At 45.1% G+C, this 19,267-nt stretch overlaps 2 long non-coding RNA genes across 2 annotated transcripts; both read right to left on the bottom strand.

Moving 5' to 3' along the window:
* Positions 1–1,261: 1,261 nt before the first annotated feature.
* Positions 1,262–7,914, bottom strand: LOC135971164 (uncharacterized). The gene is made up of 6 exons (XR_010587243.1): positions 7,842–7,914; positions 7,054–7,084; positions 5,350–5,417; positions 4,860–4,884; positions 1,746–1,816; positions 1,262–1,283 (listed from the first exon to the last, which is right to left on the bottom strand). It is a non-coding gene; the product is annotated as an uncharacterized lncRNA (long non-coding RNA).
* Positions 7,915–16,039: 8,125 nt separating this feature from the next.
* LOC135971163 (uncharacterized) lies at positions 16,040–18,577 on the bottom strand. Its single transcript, XR_010587242.1, has 3 exons — positions 18,313–18,577; positions 16,609–16,676; positions 16,040–16,143 (listed from the first exon to the last, which is right to left on the bottom strand). It is a non-coding gene; the product is annotated as an uncharacterized lncRNA (long non-coding RNA).
* Between the last annotated feature and the right edge of the window lie 690 nt (positions 18,578–19,267).

Genomic DNA, 19,267 nt, shown 5'->3' with positions numbered 1-19,267 from the left:
GAATTTCAAGCAAAATAAAAATAAAAAAAAGTAAACCTACAACACATACCTTCTTCCTCAAAGTGTACTCTTTTCTGCAATCAGGGAAAAGAAAAACATGATGAGAGTCAGACCACACTTTGTCCTGTGTGCACAGGTCTTTTCTGCATTGTTGACATTAGAAAACCCAATGGAAATAGTGAAAATAGTCAACACGAGAGCCCCAAAATAAAGCCTAGAGGACACGTGGAAAGGCACAAGTTTTTTTTGTGAATGATTTTCAAGTTTATTCTTATTGCATGTTCACCACTATTTTCAAGAAGAAAGCACTTCCCCTGTGGAAAATGCTTACTGCCAAAGAGTTTTTAAGTGAACCTGTCATCTATAAATATCATCTTGAATTCATTCTTGCTGGTAATAAACTCTCACTTTACAAATGTCCACCAAGACATTCTGTAAGTCATCTATAATGTACATGGTAAGATCACCATCTCTTACCTCAATTTATATAGAAACCAAGAGAAATAAAATTCCCACCTCAGACAAACAACAAAGAGTTTACCTCAACAGAGTCTAATAACCTCTCAGATGGTATCTCGGGCGGACGTTCACACAACAAGCCTTTGTCACGCTCTAGGAAACAGAGTAATCGTCAGCACGTTGGGTGCACTGAAGGAATCCGTCATGCAGACTAGGGTGCTAAAAACACGGGGCTGGCACATGTAGACAAGGGGGGTGATGCACTACATTTTTTTTTTAAACCATGAATCCCTGTGTGGTGCTTTGGACATGCACAAAAACTCTCAAAAACACTCACAATCACTGCCCGTAGACTCTCTCCTCCATACCTCCCAAACCTGATGCACACCACCCTTTCATGTAAGGGACACCACTTCCTGCAGAGACTACAGGAAGATGGTCACAAATCTGTACCAACGTCTTACTGTTTTTTATACCAAACTGCCTAAAATCTCATTTCTCTTAGGAAGCTCCAGAGAAATTCTCCACCAAACACAGGTTAAAAAGTGCCACCTTTCTGAAAAACTAAGATATTTCCTTAGCAAAAAACTAACCACTGGGGTATGAGGGGTGAGACGAGGGAGATCAGTAGAATAAATACCTAATGCATGCAGGGCTAAAAACCTAGATGAGGGGTTGATAGGTGCAGCAAACCACCATGACATATTTACCCCTATGTAAGAAACCTGCACATTCTACATATGCATCCCAGAATTTCAAGCAAAATAAAAATAAAAAAAAGTAAACCTACAACACATACCGTCTTCCTCAAAGTGTACTCTTTTCTGCAATTAGAGAAAAGAAAAACATGATGAGAGTCAGACCACACTGTGTCCTGTGTGCACAGGTCTTTTCTGCATTGTTGACATGAGAAAACCCAATGGAAATAGTGAAAATAGTGAACAGAAGGGTCCCAAATTAAACCTAGAGGACATGTGGAAAGGCACAAGTTTTTTGTACATGATTTTCAAGTTTATTTTCACTGCATGTTCACCATTATTTTCAAGAAGAAAGCACTTCTACTATGGAAAATGCTTACCGCCATAGAGTTTTTAAGTGAACCTGTCATCTATAAATGTCATCTTGAATTCATTCTTCCTGGTAATAAACTCACTTTACAGCTGCCCACCAAGACATTCTGTAAGTCATCTATAATGTACATGGTAAGATCACCATCTCTTATCTCAATTTATATAGAAACGAAGAGAAATAAAATTCCCACCTCAGACAAACCAAAAACACTTTACCTTCAATGAGTAAGGGGACCTCTCAGATGGTACCTTGAGCAGACGATCGCACAACAAGCCTTCGTCGCTCTCTAGGAAACACAGAGCCGTTGTCAGCACATTGGATGCGCTGAAGGAATCCGTCAGGCAGATTCGGACGCTAAAAACACGGAGCTGGCCCATGTAGACAAGGGGGGTTAACTACAAAAACGGACCTCCTGCCAGAGCATCCCCCTTGGTGATGAAGAAAGGTCAGTGAGACCATCACGAAAGCCATAGAAGACAGAGCCTTGGCAGCACACACAGGCACTGCCGATGCTGTGACAGTGTCTCTTCCTTCTCCCATGCATTTTGAGGCCTGGGAAATTTCCACTTTTCTGGTGAAATGTGACAATGTCATTTGTCTTTCCTGGGTCTACATATGCTTCTCCTGCACTTTCCATCCATTTTATTGCACTTCAGACATTGTTGTGGTAAAACATACAAAATGTATTATTGTAATCATTCAGTGCACACTTCAGGAGAAGACACGAGCAGAACCGCAGGAGCAGAGAAGAGAAAACCTCACTGTTTGAGGAGCCCACGCTCTTCTCCCCTGACCCTGGATTACAACTCACCCAGGCACCTGGGTAAGTGTGGGAACCCACAGACTATAGAAAATGAGCAGAAAGCCTTTGCACGCTTGTGCTAGATCTCAGAATAGGAATGCAGGCATCAGAACATCACGGGGCCCAACATGGACTGCCCAGGGCTGAGCTCTGGGCTGAGAAAGAATGAGGAGGACACAGTCCCTGCCCTCCCGATGACCAGCCATGGCCAGGATTCCTCCACCTATGAGTAGGAGACTATAGACTTTGGGACTGATGATTGCAAGTCTGTCTCAGAGAAACAGAGAAACTGATCTCCTATGGGTCACACGGGAAAGCTGCGAGGACCACCTAAACTCCAGAGCAGCCCCTCTCCCTTTGCTGAGCTCAGCTGCCTTAGAGCAGGGTCCCCTCCTCACCTCCTGTGACACTAGCATTGGGCAGCTGCCCTCTCTGGGAGCTGAGGCTCCCTCCAGTAAAACGGAACTCTGGTCCAGGCCACTCTGGGCCAATAGCAGCTACACAAAGACCAGCTGTCCGGCGACTCCCAGGAGCTGATTGTTCCAGCCACAGGGAGATCGAGCGTGGCAACTACTCCGTGTCTGACCTGACCCTCCAGTCCGTCCCTGCTGATCATGTTCTCTCTGGGCTAAGTTGAACATTTCAGGTACTCACTCCTGTTCTCTGTCTCTCACTAATTTCTGATGGTGCCTTTGCCATCAATACACAGGGAGATAGAGAAGACAAGAAACAAGAAAGTAGCACCTCTGTCCAGGGTTTTAGGAAGATGGGCAATGTTCAGGCCAGCCATGAAGTCAGAGCTCAACTCCTCCTTCAGATGTGGCGTGAACGTTCCGGCCGCGCCCAGGTGATGATGTGGAACTGACTCTGCTGATGCTGCACCTCGGCTTCCCCATGGCTCTGCTGCCCTCATGCCTTCCTTCTGCTCCTCCAAATCATGTTCCTCTGCAGGCCCAGGCCAAGGCTGTACCTGCTCTCTCTCTCATAGAGCCCACTGGGCAGCTGTCTGTGAATTCTTAGAACCTCAACATGGGTAACACTGATTTGTACCTTTAATCAGTCAGCAGAAGGCCCCCTGAGTAGCCACAAAAAACTATATTCTAGACAATAAAGATGACTAGGGGAATTGGATTATGAGGACATAGTTTCTGAGGTTAGTGAGGGACGTTTTAAAATCACAACAGTCTGATTGTTTTAAAATGTGGGATAAGTATTGATACCTACAGAGCAATCAAATTTGATTTATACACAGTAAGTTTCCACCAAATGCATACTCCAAGAAAAAACTCAAGCTATAATTTGGTACCATTTATATTCCGATTCACCAAAACCAGCTGCATCCACTTGTTTTTTTTCAAAAGCCTTCAGGAGCACACAACCAACCTTTGTCAACTGTCGGTTCAATGGGGACATCATGGAGCCTCTGCGGTACCACAGCCGAGTTTGTTTTTCCCCATCTGTAATGCATGAGCCACCCTCCATCCTGCTAGGAAGGCAAGTGCTCATCCTGCCTCTCAGACCCTAGGGCAAACCCCTTGGTTTTCTTTTCTTGTTGCTGTTTCTGAGCCGAGGACACAGAAACCATGACTAGGCTGAGGGATACAAGGCGGAAACTCTACATGACCCTGGCATTATCTATTCTGAACCACGTTATCTGATGGTCAATATGAGGCCTCAATGGAGAAAATTGGGGTGATTTCACCCCAACCCCACCTGCAGCCTCCTCTCTTCTCAGTTTCCCAGCAGAACTGGCTGTAGCACGAGGCTGCACCAGGCTGTAAATGCACAGGAAGGAGCCCCCCACTCTCCCTGCTCAAGATGGGTCGTGGAGGGTCACTTCTGAGGGCTTTGGTAAAAGAGGCTTATAAAGGAGGGAAGGGGCTAGAGTGAGGTGTCATGACCTCTCCAATGGCAGGAGGAAACAGAAAGGCCTGTGAAGAGGTGAGGCTTATTAGAAAATAAAGTATAGCAGGGAATTCTGAAGGAAAAATAAAATGAGCAGAGATCCTGACACAGTTCTGTTCTATTGGTGCCCAGTGAGAAGTTCCTGGGTGTGGACAGGATTTCTTTTAGGTTAATTAAAGTGTCCTGTGCATGAAATAAACTGCACACACTGGAAGCTTACAAGCTGATTTTTTCATGTGCCTGTAATAGGACCACAACGGTGACGGAAATCTCTGTTGAGAATGTGGACACTAGTAAATCTGGGGATATGTGGTACGGAAACCCAAACACACACACCCAGACACACTGACTGTGGCACCGCATGAATTCACAAAAGACATGAGCTGGCCCTGTGCACAGGATCCCACCCCACCTTCAGGGATCGCAGTTGCTTCCAGGGGCTGCAGAATGTGGCCACTGTTTCTTATCTAGAAAAATCATTTCTCCCATCACAGCCTAGGTCCTCATTCATGAGAGGACGCTCAGCTCCAGCTGCCTGTCTACGGGAAAGCCAGCGAGGCAGTGGCACATTCCTCATCATCTGGGTGACTCACCAGCATGAGAGGGGCTCCGCAATACATACCCTCCGGTGGAACTCCCGACGATTTCTGTAATGACAGCAAATAAATTGCTATGAGCATCAGACCATGCTGTGTCCTGTGAGCACAGGACTTTTCTTTGCTTAGTGACATTAGAAATCAAGATGAAAACCAGAGTTCAAAGGAACCCCAAAGAACAGAGCAAATCGACTCATACTAAAGACACAAATTTTTCTCAGAGGGTGTTTCCTGTCAAGTCTATGTTGGTTGGCAAGTAAGTAATTTTGCTCCAAGGAGAGAACAAAATTGGTAAGGCAAAAGCTCACTGCCCCACAATGTGTAGCTGGTGCTGTCATTTTCTCCCACTGTCTTAATTCAAGACTCAGTGGGGAAGAGACTCTCAAAATTCTCCCCAAGGACATTGTATAACTAATCTAAGATATATGTTGTGAAATTCTGGTATCTTAATTTAATCCAAATAAGGTAAAACTAAGAAAGCAACAGTTTTTCTCAGAGAAATCCAGGTGGCCTGACCTTCACATCCTCTGGGTCCTCCTCCTCTCCCTCGTCACTGGACAGCTCCTGTAGTGTATCAGTCAGAGCTAGGAGGATACAGAGTGACCGTCAGCACCGTGGTGGTGTTGCTCATGAACAATTCAGTAACATTGCTTAAGGTGGGTGTTGGGGGAGGGTAGCAGGCACAGGAGAGATGCAGGGAAGAAAGGGAATCAGGGCCTTTGGGTTTCTACCTACAGGCCACCTCGTCAACATGAAATAGCCAGTCTCAAACAGGACACACCACGCAGTGCAGGCTGTGTTTCCCTGGCAGCCTCTTAGGGCTCCTCCTTCCTAATCACACCTGAGCTAACTTGCCCTCTTATGGATCCCTGCCAAAGTCATTTCCTCCTGAAATCCACATGTGCTGCTGCTCTGTATATCATCCCTTCTAGAATATTAAAGTGTGTAAGAAGCAACCTTTCTTGTAAACGGAGATATAATTCTAGTCAAAGTTTGCATTACTTTCTGTTACAAGGCAAATAAACCAAGATTTGAAAATACTCAATTATCCTGCCATTTCACGATGACCTCTACTTAGCATGTGATATTTGTCCTTCCACTCTTCCTTTTCAACACGATGTGTGTGCACCACGGAGTGCACTGCTCCTCATGCTCACACTGACTGTAGCATTGGGACAGTCTGTCATGGGGAGCAGCGAGGGGAGCGGGGAGCGGGCACTGACCCTCTCCAGCCCAGCTCTGCAGGAGATGCCAGCAGGGAAAGTGGGTGCCAGGCTAACACCCAGGTTGATCCTTGAGATTTTATTGGATGCTATGTCTTGGGATTGGGTTCCACTGAATTTCTAAGACTTGCGGTGATTATCTCATTAAATACAATAGAATATTCCACTGATTATTGTCTGCATTTGAACAGGAGCTGAGGGATGACCTCACTGCTGTAGATCAAAAGCCTGTGGACTCTGTGTTTTACATTAATGATCACACTGAAGCCCACTGTACAATGTACCTGCTCAAACCAACCCTGGGTGAGCTGAGCACTGACACCATCCAGTCATGATAGTGTGTGGGATCTGAATAGGTTTTCATTCTCCCACATGCACACAGAAGTGCTGGAATAACTTGGCCTAGCAAGAAATTATACTAGGGCTTTGTGACAAATTCAGTGTAGTGGCTCATGGCATTAACCTTCTACTCATTTCCGACTTCACATGTGCCTCTTCCATTTAAAAGACCAAGAGCTTGGGAAATTCGTCTCTGCACCATGTCCATCTGAGGACTGGGGATAGTGAACTTATGTTCAGGTACAGCTGTGCTGGAGGATGAATGGGTTGATGTATGTAAACTGTGCAGTGGTGATGGAATTTTTCTTGAACATTGATCCTTGTGTTGTGCTTTGAACATGGGAGTATGTTTTCTGGGGAAATGCACACACACTCCCAAAGACATCCACAAGCATTCCATACACACTCTCTCCTCTGTCCCTCCCAAGTCTGAAGTACCACCCCACCTTACATGACATTGCTGCTTCCAGGGATGACAGTACCATGGTTACAGTTGTTTACTGGACTCTTAGTATTTTTTGAAATCAACCTTCCCAAATCTAATTTCTGGCAGAAAGCTCAAACCAGAGTGGCTCTTGAGCAAAATCAGGCAAAACGGTGCCACCTTTGCAACACTAACATTTTGAACGTAAACAAAGAGATGATCCCAGCTACGTACCTTTCGCCAGTGTGGCTGGGTCCACCTGCATCTAGAGAAAAAGAAAACACTATGAGGGTCAGACCAGGCTGTGTCCTGTGTGCACAGGTCTTTTCTTCACTTGTTGATGTTAAAGAAAAAACAGATGGTAAATAGTGGTTGAGACAATGGCCCCGATATCTAGAAGAAATCTGTGGAAAAAGCACAAGATTTTTGTGCAGGATTTTCAATTGTTTTTGTTTGACAATTCCAAATACTTCTCAAGAAGAAGGCATTTCTCTTGAGGAAAATGCCTGCTGACACACAGTTGTAAATGTGGATACCATGTGAAACCATTTTTAAGTGGATAATGAACTGTGACATTTGCCCACCAAGAAATTCTGTCAGTCACTTATAGTGTACGTGGTAAGATGTATACATCTTTTTTTTTTTTTTTCTGAGAGGCAGTCTCTCTCTGTCACCCAGGCTGGAGTGCCGTGGTGAGATCTCGGCTCACTACAAGCTCCGCCTCCTGGGTTCACTCCATTCTCCTGCCTCAGCCTCCCGAGTAGCTGGGACTATAGGCGCCCTCCACCACGCCCAGGTAATTTTTTTTTGTATTTTTAGTAGAGACAGGGTTTCACTGTGTTATCCTGGATGGTCTCAATCTCCTGCCTTCGTGATGCCCGCCTCGGCTTCCCGAAGTGTTGGGATTATAGGTGTGAGCCACCGCGACCGGCCGGTAAGACTTAGACATCTTAATTCAGTTGAAACACAGAGAAACCGAGAGAAATACATTTTCCATTTTAGAGGAAGTAAGACGGCTTTACCATGTGAACCCTTGTGGCTTCCTCCGAGGATGTCTGCCTTGGCACATCCTCCTCCAGGTCTTCCAGGTCACCTAGGAAACAGAGTCACTATAAGCACATGAGCTCCACTGACTGAATCCCTCAGGTGGTCTCGGAGCTGTGGACCTGGGGCTGGCATGTGTGAAAGGTGTGTTCACAGCACAGACTCAGCTGCTGCCGGTCCATCCTCCATGGTGGAGAGGGAAGGCAAATGGTGAAGAAAGGCATCAGGAAGGCCACAGAAGACAGAGCCTTGGTCCTGTAGCTAAGGCAACATCTTCAACGTGAAATAACCCATCTCAAACAGGGCCCACCACACAGTGTTTCCCTGTAGCATCTCAGGGCTCCTCCTTCCTAATCTGACCTGAGCTAACTTGCCCTCCCTTCTCGATCCCCTTGAGGTCATTTCCCCCAAAGGACCCACATGTGCTGCTGCTGCTGTCCATCATCCCTCCTAAAATATTTCGTACTGCATAAAAGCAACCTTTCTTCAAAACAACTTAACTCTAGCCAACAAATACTATGACTTCACTGAACCTTTGATTCAAAGAGAATTAAACCAAGATTTGAAAATATTCAATTATCCTACCATTTAAAGAGGACCTGCACTTAGCTTATTCGTCCTTCCACTCTTTCTTTTCAACACAATGTATGTGTCCCCGGAGTCAGCTGCTGCTCATGCTCACACTGACTCCAGCACTAGGACAGCCCATCATGGGGGCAGTAGGTGGGGGGCTAACGCTAACACTCTCCAAACTAGCTGTGCAGGAAATCCCACCGAGGGGATGGACACCAGAAGAACACCCCAGTTCTTCCTTGAGTTCTTATTCTGCACTGTGTATTGGATGTGTGGGCTGAATTAGGGCACATGTACACTTGTGGCAATCATGTTATTAAACATAGTAGAATATGTCCCTGATTGTTGTCTGCTTTTTTTTTTTTTTTTTTTAGATGAAATCTCACTCTGTTGCCCAGGCTAGAGTGCAGTGGCAGGATCTAGGCTCACTGCAACCTCCCTCTCCCAGGTTCAAGTGATTCTCCTGCCTCAGCCTCCTGGGTAGCTGGGATTACTGGCACCTGCTACCACACCCAGTTAATTTTTGTGTTTTTAGTAGAGACAGTGTTAGCCAGGCTGGTCTCAAACTCCTGACCTCAAGTGATTCACCTGCCTCGGCCTCCCAATGTATTGGGATTACAGGCATGAGACACCACACCCTGCCTATTCTCTGCTTTTAAACAGGAGCTGAGGAATAAACCGACCACTGAAGCAAAAGCCTGTGACCTCTCCATGTATGTTTCACATTTCTGACCACACCTAAATCCACTGTAAAACATACCCATTCTAATCCTGGGTTATGCGACCATTAAGACCATTCTACGATCATAGACAGTGCATAGAATTTCTGTATGTATTGTACTTCCACATGCATACCTAGGTGCCCAAAGTCACTGCCAGGCTGATGAGTTATACAATGGCTGTGAGATCGATGCAGGACAGAAGTCCATAGAATCAACCTGCCAACCACTCCTGATTTCACATTTCCCTCCTCTACTGAGAAAGCCAAGACTTTGAGAAATTCATCTCTGCATAACCAGTAACTTAGGACTGAGGATATTAAACTTCAGACACCTGTGGTGGAGAATCAATGGGTTGATTTATGTAAAGTGTTCAGGGTGATGGACTACTCTTTTTTTTTTTTTTTTTTTTTTTTTTAAAAAAAACATATTATCCTTGTGTGGTGCTTTGAACATGCACAAAAACTCCGAAAGACACTCACAATCACTGCCCGTCGACTCTCTCCTCTATACCTCCCAAACCTGATGCACACCACCCTTTCATGTAAGGGACACCACTTCCTGCAGAGACTACAGGAAGATGGTCACAATTCTGTCACAACGTCTTACTGTTTTTCCATACCAAATTGCCTAAAACCTCATTTCTCTTAGGAAGCTCCAGAGAAATTCTCCACCAAACGCAGGGTAAAAAGTGCCACCTTTCTGAAAAACTAAGATATTTCCTTAGCAAAAAACTAATCCCTGGGGCATGAGGGGAAAGACGAGGGAGAGCATTAGAATAAATACCTAATGCCTGCGGGGCTAGAAACCTAGATGAGGGCTTGATAGGTGCAGCAAACCACTGTGACATATTTATACCTATGTAACAAACCTACACGTTCTACACATGCATCCCAGAATTTCAAGCAAAATAAAAACAATTAATAAAGTAAACCCATAACACATACCTTCATCCTCAAAGTGTACTCTTTTCTGCAATCAGGGAAAAGAAAAACATGATGAGAGTCAGACCACACTTTGTCCTGTGTGCACCGGTCTTTTCTGCATTGTTGACATTAGAAAACCCAATGGAAATAGTGAAAATAGTCAACACGAGGGTCTCAAAATAAAGCCTAGAGGACATGTGGAAAGGCACAAGTTTTTTTTGTGAATGATTTTCAAGTTTATCTTCATTGCATGTTCACCATTATTTTCAAGAAGAAAGCATTTCTCTATGGAAAATGCTTACTGTCAAAGAGTTTTTAAGTGAACCTGTCATCTATAAATGTTATCTTGAATTAATTCTTGCTGGTAATAAACTCTCACTTTCAGATGCCCACCAAGACACTCTGTAAGTCATCTATAATGTACATGGTAAGATTACCGTCTCTTATCTCAATTTATATAGAAACGAAGACAAATAAAATTCCCACCTCAGACAAACAACAAAGAGTTTACCTTAACAGAATCTAAGAACCTCTCAGGTGGTATCTTGAGCAGACGCTCAAACAACAAGCCTTTGTCGCGCTCTAGGAAACAGAGTAATCGTCAGCACGTTGGGTGCACTGAAGGAATCTGTCAGGCAGACTAGGGTGCTAAAAACACGGGGCTGGCACATGTAGACAAGGGGGGTGATGCACTACATTTTTTTTTAAACCATTCATCTTTGTATGGTGCTTTGGACATGCACAAAAACTCTCAAAGACACTCACAATCACTGCCCGTAGACTCTCTCCTCCATACCTCCCAAACCTGATGCACACCACCCTTTCATGTAAGGAACACCACTTCCTGCAGAGACTACAGGAAGATGGTCACAAATCTGTACCAACGTCTTACTGTTTTTTATACCAAACTGCCTAAAATCTCATTTCTCTTAGGAAGCTCCAGAGAAATTCTCCACCAAACACAGGTTAAAAAGTGCCATCTTTCTGAAAAACTAAGATATTTCCTTAGCAAAAAACTAACCACTGGGGTATGAGGGGTGAGACGAGGGAGATCAGTTGAATAAATACCTAATGCATGCAGGGCTAAAAACCTAGATGAGGGGTTGATAGGTGCAGCAAACCACCATGACACATTTACCCCTATGTAAGAAACCTGCACATTCTACATATGCATCCCAGAATTTCAAGCAAAATAAAAATAAAAAAAAGTAAACCTACAACACATACCTTCTTCCTCAAAGTGTACTCTTTTCTGCAATCAGGGAAAAGAAAAACATGATGAGAGTCAGACCACACTTTGTCCTGTGTGCACAGGTCTTTTCTGCATCGTTGACATTAGAAAACCCAATGGAAATAGTGAAAATAGTCAACACGAGAGCCCCAAAATAAAGCCTAGAGGACACGTGGAAAGGCACAAGTTTTTTTTGTGAATGATTTTCAAGTTTATTCTTATTGCATGTTCACCACTATTTTCAAGAAGAAAGCACTTCCCCTGTGGAAAATGCTTACTGCCGAAGAGTTTTTAAGTGAACCTGTCATCTATAAATATCATCTTGAATTCATTCTTGCTGGTAATAAACTCTCACTTTACAAATGTCCACCAAGACATTCTGTAAGTCATCTATAATGTACATGGTAAGATCACCATCTCTTACCTCAATTTATATAGAAACCAAGAGAAATAAAATTCCCACCTCAGACAAACAACAAAGAGTTTACCTCAACAGAGTCTAATAACCTCTCAGATGGTATCTCGGGCGGACGTTCACACAACAAGCCTTTGTCACGCTCTAGGAAACAGAGTAATCGTCAGCACGTTGGGTGCACTGAAGGAATCCGTCATGCAGACTAGGGTGCTAAAAACACGGGGCTGGCACATGTAGACAAGGGGGGTGATGCACTACATTTTTTTTTTAAACCATGAATCCCTGTGTGGTGCTTTGGACATGCACAAAAACTCTCAAAAACACTCACAATCACTGCCCGTAGACTCTCTCCTCCATACCTCCCAAACCTGATGCACACCACCCTTTCATGTAAGGGACACCACTTCCTGCAGAGACTACAGGAAGATGGTCACAAATCTGTACCAACGTCTTACTGTTTTTTATACCAAACTGCCTAAAATCTCATTTCTCTTAGGAAGCTCCAGAGAAATTCTCCACCAAACACAGGTTAAAAAGTGCCACCTTTCTGAAAAACTAAGATATTTCCTTAGCAAAAAACTAACCACTGGGGTATGAGGGGTGAGACGAGGGAGATCAGTAGAATAAATACCTAATGCATGCAGGGCTAAAAACCTAGATGAGGGGTTGATAGGTGCAGCAAACCACCATGACATATTTACCCCTATGTAAGAAACCTGCACATTCTACATATGCATCCCAGAATTTCAAGCAAAATAAAAATAAAAAAAAGTAAACCTACAACACATACCGTCTTCCTCAAAGTGTACTCTTTTCTGCAATTAGAGAAAAGAAAAACATGATGAGAGTCAGACCACACTGTGTCCTGTGTGCACAGGTCTTTTCTGCATTGTTGACATGAGAAAACCCAATGGAAATAGTGAAAATAGTCAACAGAAGGGTCCCAAATTAAACCTAGAGGACATGTGGAAAGGCACAAGTTTTTTGTACATGATTTTCAAGTTTATTTTCACTGCATGTTCACCATTATTTTCAAGAAGAAAGCACTTCTACTATGGAAAATGCTTACCGCCGTAGAGTTTTTAAGTGAACCTGTCATCTATAAATGTCATCTTGAATTCATTCTTCCTGGTAATAAACTCACTTTACAGCTGCCCACCAAGACATTCTGTAAGTCATCTATAATGTACATGGTAAGATCACCATCTCTTATCTCAATTTATATAGAAACGAAGAGAAATAAAATTCCCACCTCAGACAAACCAAAAACACTTTACCTTCAATGAGTAAGGGAAGCTCTCAGATGGTACCTTGAGCAGACGATCGCACAACAAGCCTTCGTCGCTCTCTAGGAAACACAGAGCCGTTGTCAGCACATTGGATGCGCTGAAGGAATCCGTCAGGCAGATTCGGACGCTAAAAACACGGAGCTGGCCCATGTAGACAAGGGGGGTTAACTACAAAAACGGACCTCCTGCCAGAGCATCCCCCTTGGTGATGAAGAAAGGTCAGTGAGACCATCACGAAAGCCATAGAAGACAGAGCCTTGGCAGCACACACAGGCACTGCCGATGCTGTGACAGTGTCTCTTCCTTCTCCCATGCATTTTGAGGCCTGGGAAATTTCCACTTTTCTGGTGAAATGTGACAATGTCATTTGTCTTTCCTGGGTCTACATATGCTTCTCCTGCACTTTCCATCCATTTTATTGCACTTCAGACATTGTTGTGGTAAAACATACAAAATGTATTATTGTAATCATTCAGTGCACACTTCAGGAGAAGACACGAGCAGAACCGCAGGAGCAGAGAAGAGAAAACCTCACTGTTTGAGGAGCCCACGCTCTTCTCCCCTGACCCTGGATTACAACCCACCCAGGCACCTGGGTAAGTGTGGGAACCCACAGACTATAGAAAATGAGCAGAAAGCCTTTGCACGCTTGTGCTAGATCTCAGAATAGGAATGCAGGCATCAGAACATCACGGGGCCCAACATGGGCTGCCCAGGGCTGAGCTCTGGGCTGAGAAAGAATGAGGAGGACACAGTCCCTGCCCTCCCGATGACCAGCCATGGCCAGGATTCCTCCACCTATGAGTAGGAGACTATAGACTTTGGGACTGATGATTGCAAGTCTGTCTCAGAGAAACAGAGAAACTGATCTCCTATGGGTCACACGGGAAAGCTGCGAGGACCACCTAAACTCCAGAGCAGCCCCTCTCCCTTTGCTGAGCTCAGCTGCCTTAGAGCAGGGTCCCCTCCTCACCTCCTGTGACACTAGCATTGGGCAGCTGCCCTCTCTGGGAGCTGAGGCTCCCTCCAGTAAAACGGAACTCTGGTCCAGGCCACTCTGGGCCAATAGCAGCTACACAAAGACCAGCTGTCCGGCGACTCCCAGGAGCTGATTGTTCCAGCCACAGGGAGATCGAGCGTGGCAACTACTCCGTGTCTGACCTGACCCTCCAGTCCGTCCCTGCTGATCATGTTCTCTCTGGGCTAAGTTGAACATTTCAGGTACTCACTCCTGTTCTCTGTCTCTCACTAATTTCTGATGGTGCCTTTGCCATCAATACACAGGGAGATAGAGAAGACAAGAAACAAGAAAGCAGCACCTCTGTCCAGGGTTTTAGGAAGATGGGCAATGTTCAGGCCAGCCATGAAGTCAGAGCTCAACTCCTCCTTCAGATGTGGCGTGAACGTTCCGGCCGTGCCCAGGTGATGATGTGGAACTGACTCTGCTGATGCTGCACCTCGGCTTCCCCATGGCTCTGCTGCCCTCATGCCTTCCTTCTGCTCCTCCAAATCATGTTCCTCTGCAGGCCCAGGCCAAGGCTGTACCTGCTCTCTCTCTCATAGAGCCCACTGGGCAGCTGTCTGTGAATTCTTAGAACCTCAACATGGGTAACACTGATTTGTACCTTTAATCAGGCAGCAGAAGGCCCCCTGAGTAGCCACAAAAAACTATATTCTAGACAATAAAGATGACTAGGGGAATTGGATTATGAGGACATAGTTTCTGAGGTTAGTGAGGGACGTTTTAAAATCACAACAGTCTGATTGTTTTAAAATGTGGGATAAGTATTGATACCTACAGAGCAATCAAATTTGATTTATACACAGTAAGTTTCCACCAAATGCATACTCCAAGAAAAAACTCAAGCTATAATTTGGTACCATTTATATTCCGATTCACCAAAACCAGCTGCATCCACTTGTTTTTTTTCAAAAGCCTTCAGGAGCACACAACCAACCTTTGTCAACAGTCGGTTCAATGGGGACATCATGGAGCCTCTGCGGTACCACAGCCGAGTTTGTTTTTCCCCATCTGTAATGCATGAGCCACCCTCCATCCTGCTAGGAAGGCAAGTGCTCATCCTGCCTCTCAGACCCTAGGGCAAACCCCTTGGTTCTCTTTACATGTTGCTGTTTCTGAGCCGAGGACACAGAAACCATGACTAGGCTGAGGGATACAAGGCGGAAACTCTACATGACCCTGGCATTATCTATTCTGAACCACGTTATCTGATGGTCAATATGAGGCCTCAATGGAGAAAATTGGGGTGATTTCACCCCAACCCCACCTGCAGCCTCCTCTCTTCTCAGTTTCCCAGCAGAACTGGCTGTAGCACGAGGCTGCACCAGGCTGTAAATGCACAGGAAGGAGCCCCCCACTCTCCCTGCTCAAGATGGGTCGTGGAGGGTCACTTCTGAGGGCTTTGGTAAAAGAGGCTTATAAAGGAGGGAAGGGGCTAGAGTGAGGTGTCATGACCTCTCCAATGGCAGGAGGAAACAGAAAGGCCTGTGAAGAGGTGAGGCTTATTAGAAAATAAAGTATAGCAGGGAATTCTGAAGGAAAAATAAAATGAGCAGAGATCCTGACACAGTTCTGTTCTATTGGTGCCCAGTGAGAATTTCCTGGGTGTGGACAGGATTTCTTTTAGGTTAATTAAAGTGTCCTGTGCATGAAATAAACTGCACACACTGGAAGCTTACAAGCTGATTTTTTCATGTGCCTGTAATAGGACCACAACGGTGACGGAAATCTCTGTTGAGAATGTGGACACTAGTAAATCTGGGGATATGTGGTACGGAAACCCAAACACACACACCCAGACACACTGACCGTGGCACCGCATGAATTCTCAAAAGACATGAGCTGGCCCTGTGCACAGGATCCCACCCCACCTTCAGGGATCGCAGTTGCTTCCAGTGGCTGCAGAATGTGGCCACTGTTTCTTATCTAGAAAAATCATTTCTCCCATCACAGCCTAGGTCCTCATTCATGAGAGGACGCTCAGCTCCGGCTGCCTGTCTACGGGAAAGCCAGCGAGGCAGTGGCACATTCCTCATCATCTGGGTGACTCACCAGCATGAGAGGGGCTCCGCAATACATACCCTCCGGTGGAACTCCCGACGATTTCTGTAATGACAGCAAATAAATTGCTATGAGCATCAGACCATGCTGTGTCCTGTGAGCACAGGACTTTTCTTTGCTTAGTGACATTAGAAATCAAGATGAAAACCAGAGTTCAAAGGAACCCCAAAGAACAGAGCAAATCGACTCATACTAAAGACACAAATTTTTCTCAGAGGGTGTTTCCTGTCAAGTCTATGTTGGTTGGCAAGTAAGTAATTTTGCTCCAAGGAGAGAACAAAATTGGTAAGGCAAAAGCTCACTGCCCCACAATGTGTAGCTGGTGCTGTCATTTTCTCCCACTGTCTTAATTCAAGACTCAGTGGGGAAGAGACTCTCAAAATTCTCCCCAAGGACATTGTATAACTAATCTAAGATATATGTTGTGAAATTCTGGTATCTTAATTTAATCCAAATAAGGTAAAACTAAGAAAGCAACAGTTTTTCTCAGAGAAATCCAGGTGGCCTGACCTTCACATCCTCTGGGTCCTCCTCCTCTCCCTCGTCACTGGACAGCTCCTGTAGTGTATCAGTCAGAGCTAGGAGGATACAGAGTGACCGTCAGCACCGTGGTGGTGTTGATCACGAACAATTCAGTAACATTGCTTAAGGTGGGTGTTGGGGGAGGGTAGCAGGCACAGGAGAGACGCAGGGAAGAAAGGGAATCAGGGCCTTTGGGTTTCTACCTACAGGCCACCTCGTCAACATGAAATAGCCAGTCTCAAACAGGACACACCACGCAGTGCAGGCTGTGTTTCCCTGGCAGCCTCTTAGGGCTCCTCCTTCCTAATCACACCTGAGCTAACTTGCCCTCTTATGGATCCCTGCCAAAGTCATTTCCTCCTGAAATCCACATGTGCTGCTGCTCTGTATATCATCCCTTCTAGAATATTAAAGTGTGTAAGAAGCAACCTTTCTTGTAAACGGAGATATAATTCTAGTCAAAGTTTGCATTACTTTCTGTTACAAGGCAAATAAACCAAGATTTGAAAATACTCAATTATCCTGCCATTTCACGATGACCTCTACTTAGCATGTGATATTTGTCCTTCCACTCTTCCTTTTCAACACGATGTGTGTGCACCACGGAGTGCACTGCTCCTCATGCTCACACTGACTGTAGCATTGGGACAGTCTGTCATGGGGAGCAGCGAGGGGAGCGGGGAGTGGGCACTGACCCTCTCCAGCCCAGCTCTGCAGGAGATGCCAGCAGGGAAAGTGGGTGCCAGGCTAACACCCAGGTTGATCCTTGAGATTTTATTGGATGCTATGTCTTGGGATTGGGTTCCACTGAATTTCTAAGACTTGCAGTGATTATCTCATTAAATACAATAGAATATTCCACTGATTATTGTCTGCATTTGAACAGGAGCTGAGGGATGACCTCACTGCTGTAGATCAAAAGCCTGTGGACTCTGTGTTTTACATTAATGATCACACTGAAGCCCACTGTACAATGTACCTGCTCAAACCAACCCTGGGTGAGCTGAGCACTGACACCATCCAGTCATGATAGTGTGTGGGATCTGAATAGGTTTTCATTCTCCCACATGCACATACAAGTGCTGGAATAACTTGGCCTAGCAAGAAATTATACTAGGGCTTTGTGACAAATTCAGTGTAGTGGCTCATGGCATTAACCTTCTACTCATTCCCGACTTCACATGTGCCTCTTCCATTTAAAAGACCAAGAGCTTGGGAAATTCGTCTCTGCACCATGTCCATCTGAGGACTGGGGATAGTGAACTTATGTTCAGGTACAGCTGTGCTGGAGGATGAATGGGTTGATGTATGTAAACTGTGCAGTGGTGATGGAATTTTTCTTGAACATTGATCCTTGTGTTGTGCTTTGAACATGGGAGTATGTTTTCTGGGGAAATGCACACACACTCCCAAAGACATCCACAAGCATTCCATACACACTCTCTCCTCTGTCCCTCCCAAGTCTGAAGTACCACCCCACCTTACATGACATTGCTGCTTCCAGGGATGACAGTACCATGGTTACAGTTGTTTACTGGACTCTTAGTATTTTTTGAAATCAACCTTCCCAAATCTAATTTCTGGCAGAAAGCTCAAACCAGAGTGGCTCTTGAGCAAAATCAGGCAAAACGGTGCCACCTTTGCAACACTAACATTTTGAACGTAAACAAAGAGATGATCCCAGCTACGTACCTTTCGCCAGTGTGGCTGGGTCCACCTGCATCTAGAGAAAAACAAAACACTATGAGGGTCAGACCAGGCTGTGTCCTGTGTGCACAGGTCTTTTCTTCACTTGTTGATGTTAAAGAAAAAACAGATGGTAAATAGTGGTTGAGACAATGGCCCCGATATCTAGAAGAAATCTGTGGAAAAAGCACAAGATTTTTGTGCAGGATTTTCAATTGTTTTTGTTTGACAATTCCAAATACTTCTCAAGAAGAAGGCATTTCTCTTGAGGAAAATGCCTGCTGACACACAGTTGTAAATGTGGATACCATGTGAAACCATTTTTAAGTGGATAATGAACTGTGACATTTGCCCACCAAGAAATTCTGTCAGTCACTTATAGTGTACGTGGTAAGATGTATACATCTTTTTTTTTTTTTTCTGAGAGGCAGTCTCTCTCTGTCACCCAGGCTGGAGTGCCGTGGTGAGATCTCGGCTCACTACAAGCTCCGCCTCCTGGGTTCACTCCATTCTCCTGCCTCAGCCTCCCGAGTAGCTGGGACTATAGGCGCCCTCCACCACGCCCAGGTAATTTTTTTTGTATTTTTAGTAGAGACAGGGTTTCACTGTGTTATCCTGGATGGTCTCAATCTCCTGCCTTCGTGATGCCCGCCTCGGCTTCCCGAAGTGTTGGGATTATAGGTGTGAGCCACCGCGACCGGCCGGTAAGACTTAGACATCTTAATTCAGTTGAAACACAGAGAAACCGAGAGAAATACATTTTCCATTTTAGAGGAAGTAAGACGGCTTTACCATGTGAACCCTTGTGGCTTCCTCCGAGGATGTCTGCCTTGGCACATCCTCCTCCAGGTCTTCCAGGTCACCTAGGAAACAGAGTCACTATAAGCACATGAGCTCCACTGACTGAATCCCTCAGGTGGTCTCGGAGCTGTGGACCTGGGGCTGGCATGTGTGAAAGGTG

Source organism: Macaca fascicularis, chromosome 6 (assembly GCF_037993035.2).
Source record: "Macaca fascicularis isolate 582-1 chromosome 6, T2T-MFA8v1.1".
NCBI classification, from domain to species: Eukaryota; Metazoa; Chordata; class Mammalia; order Primates; family Cercopithecidae; genus Macaca; species Macaca fascicularis.
Note: the sequence above shows the minus strand (reverse complement) of the source record. Positions and strands in the feature narration are given on the sequence as shown.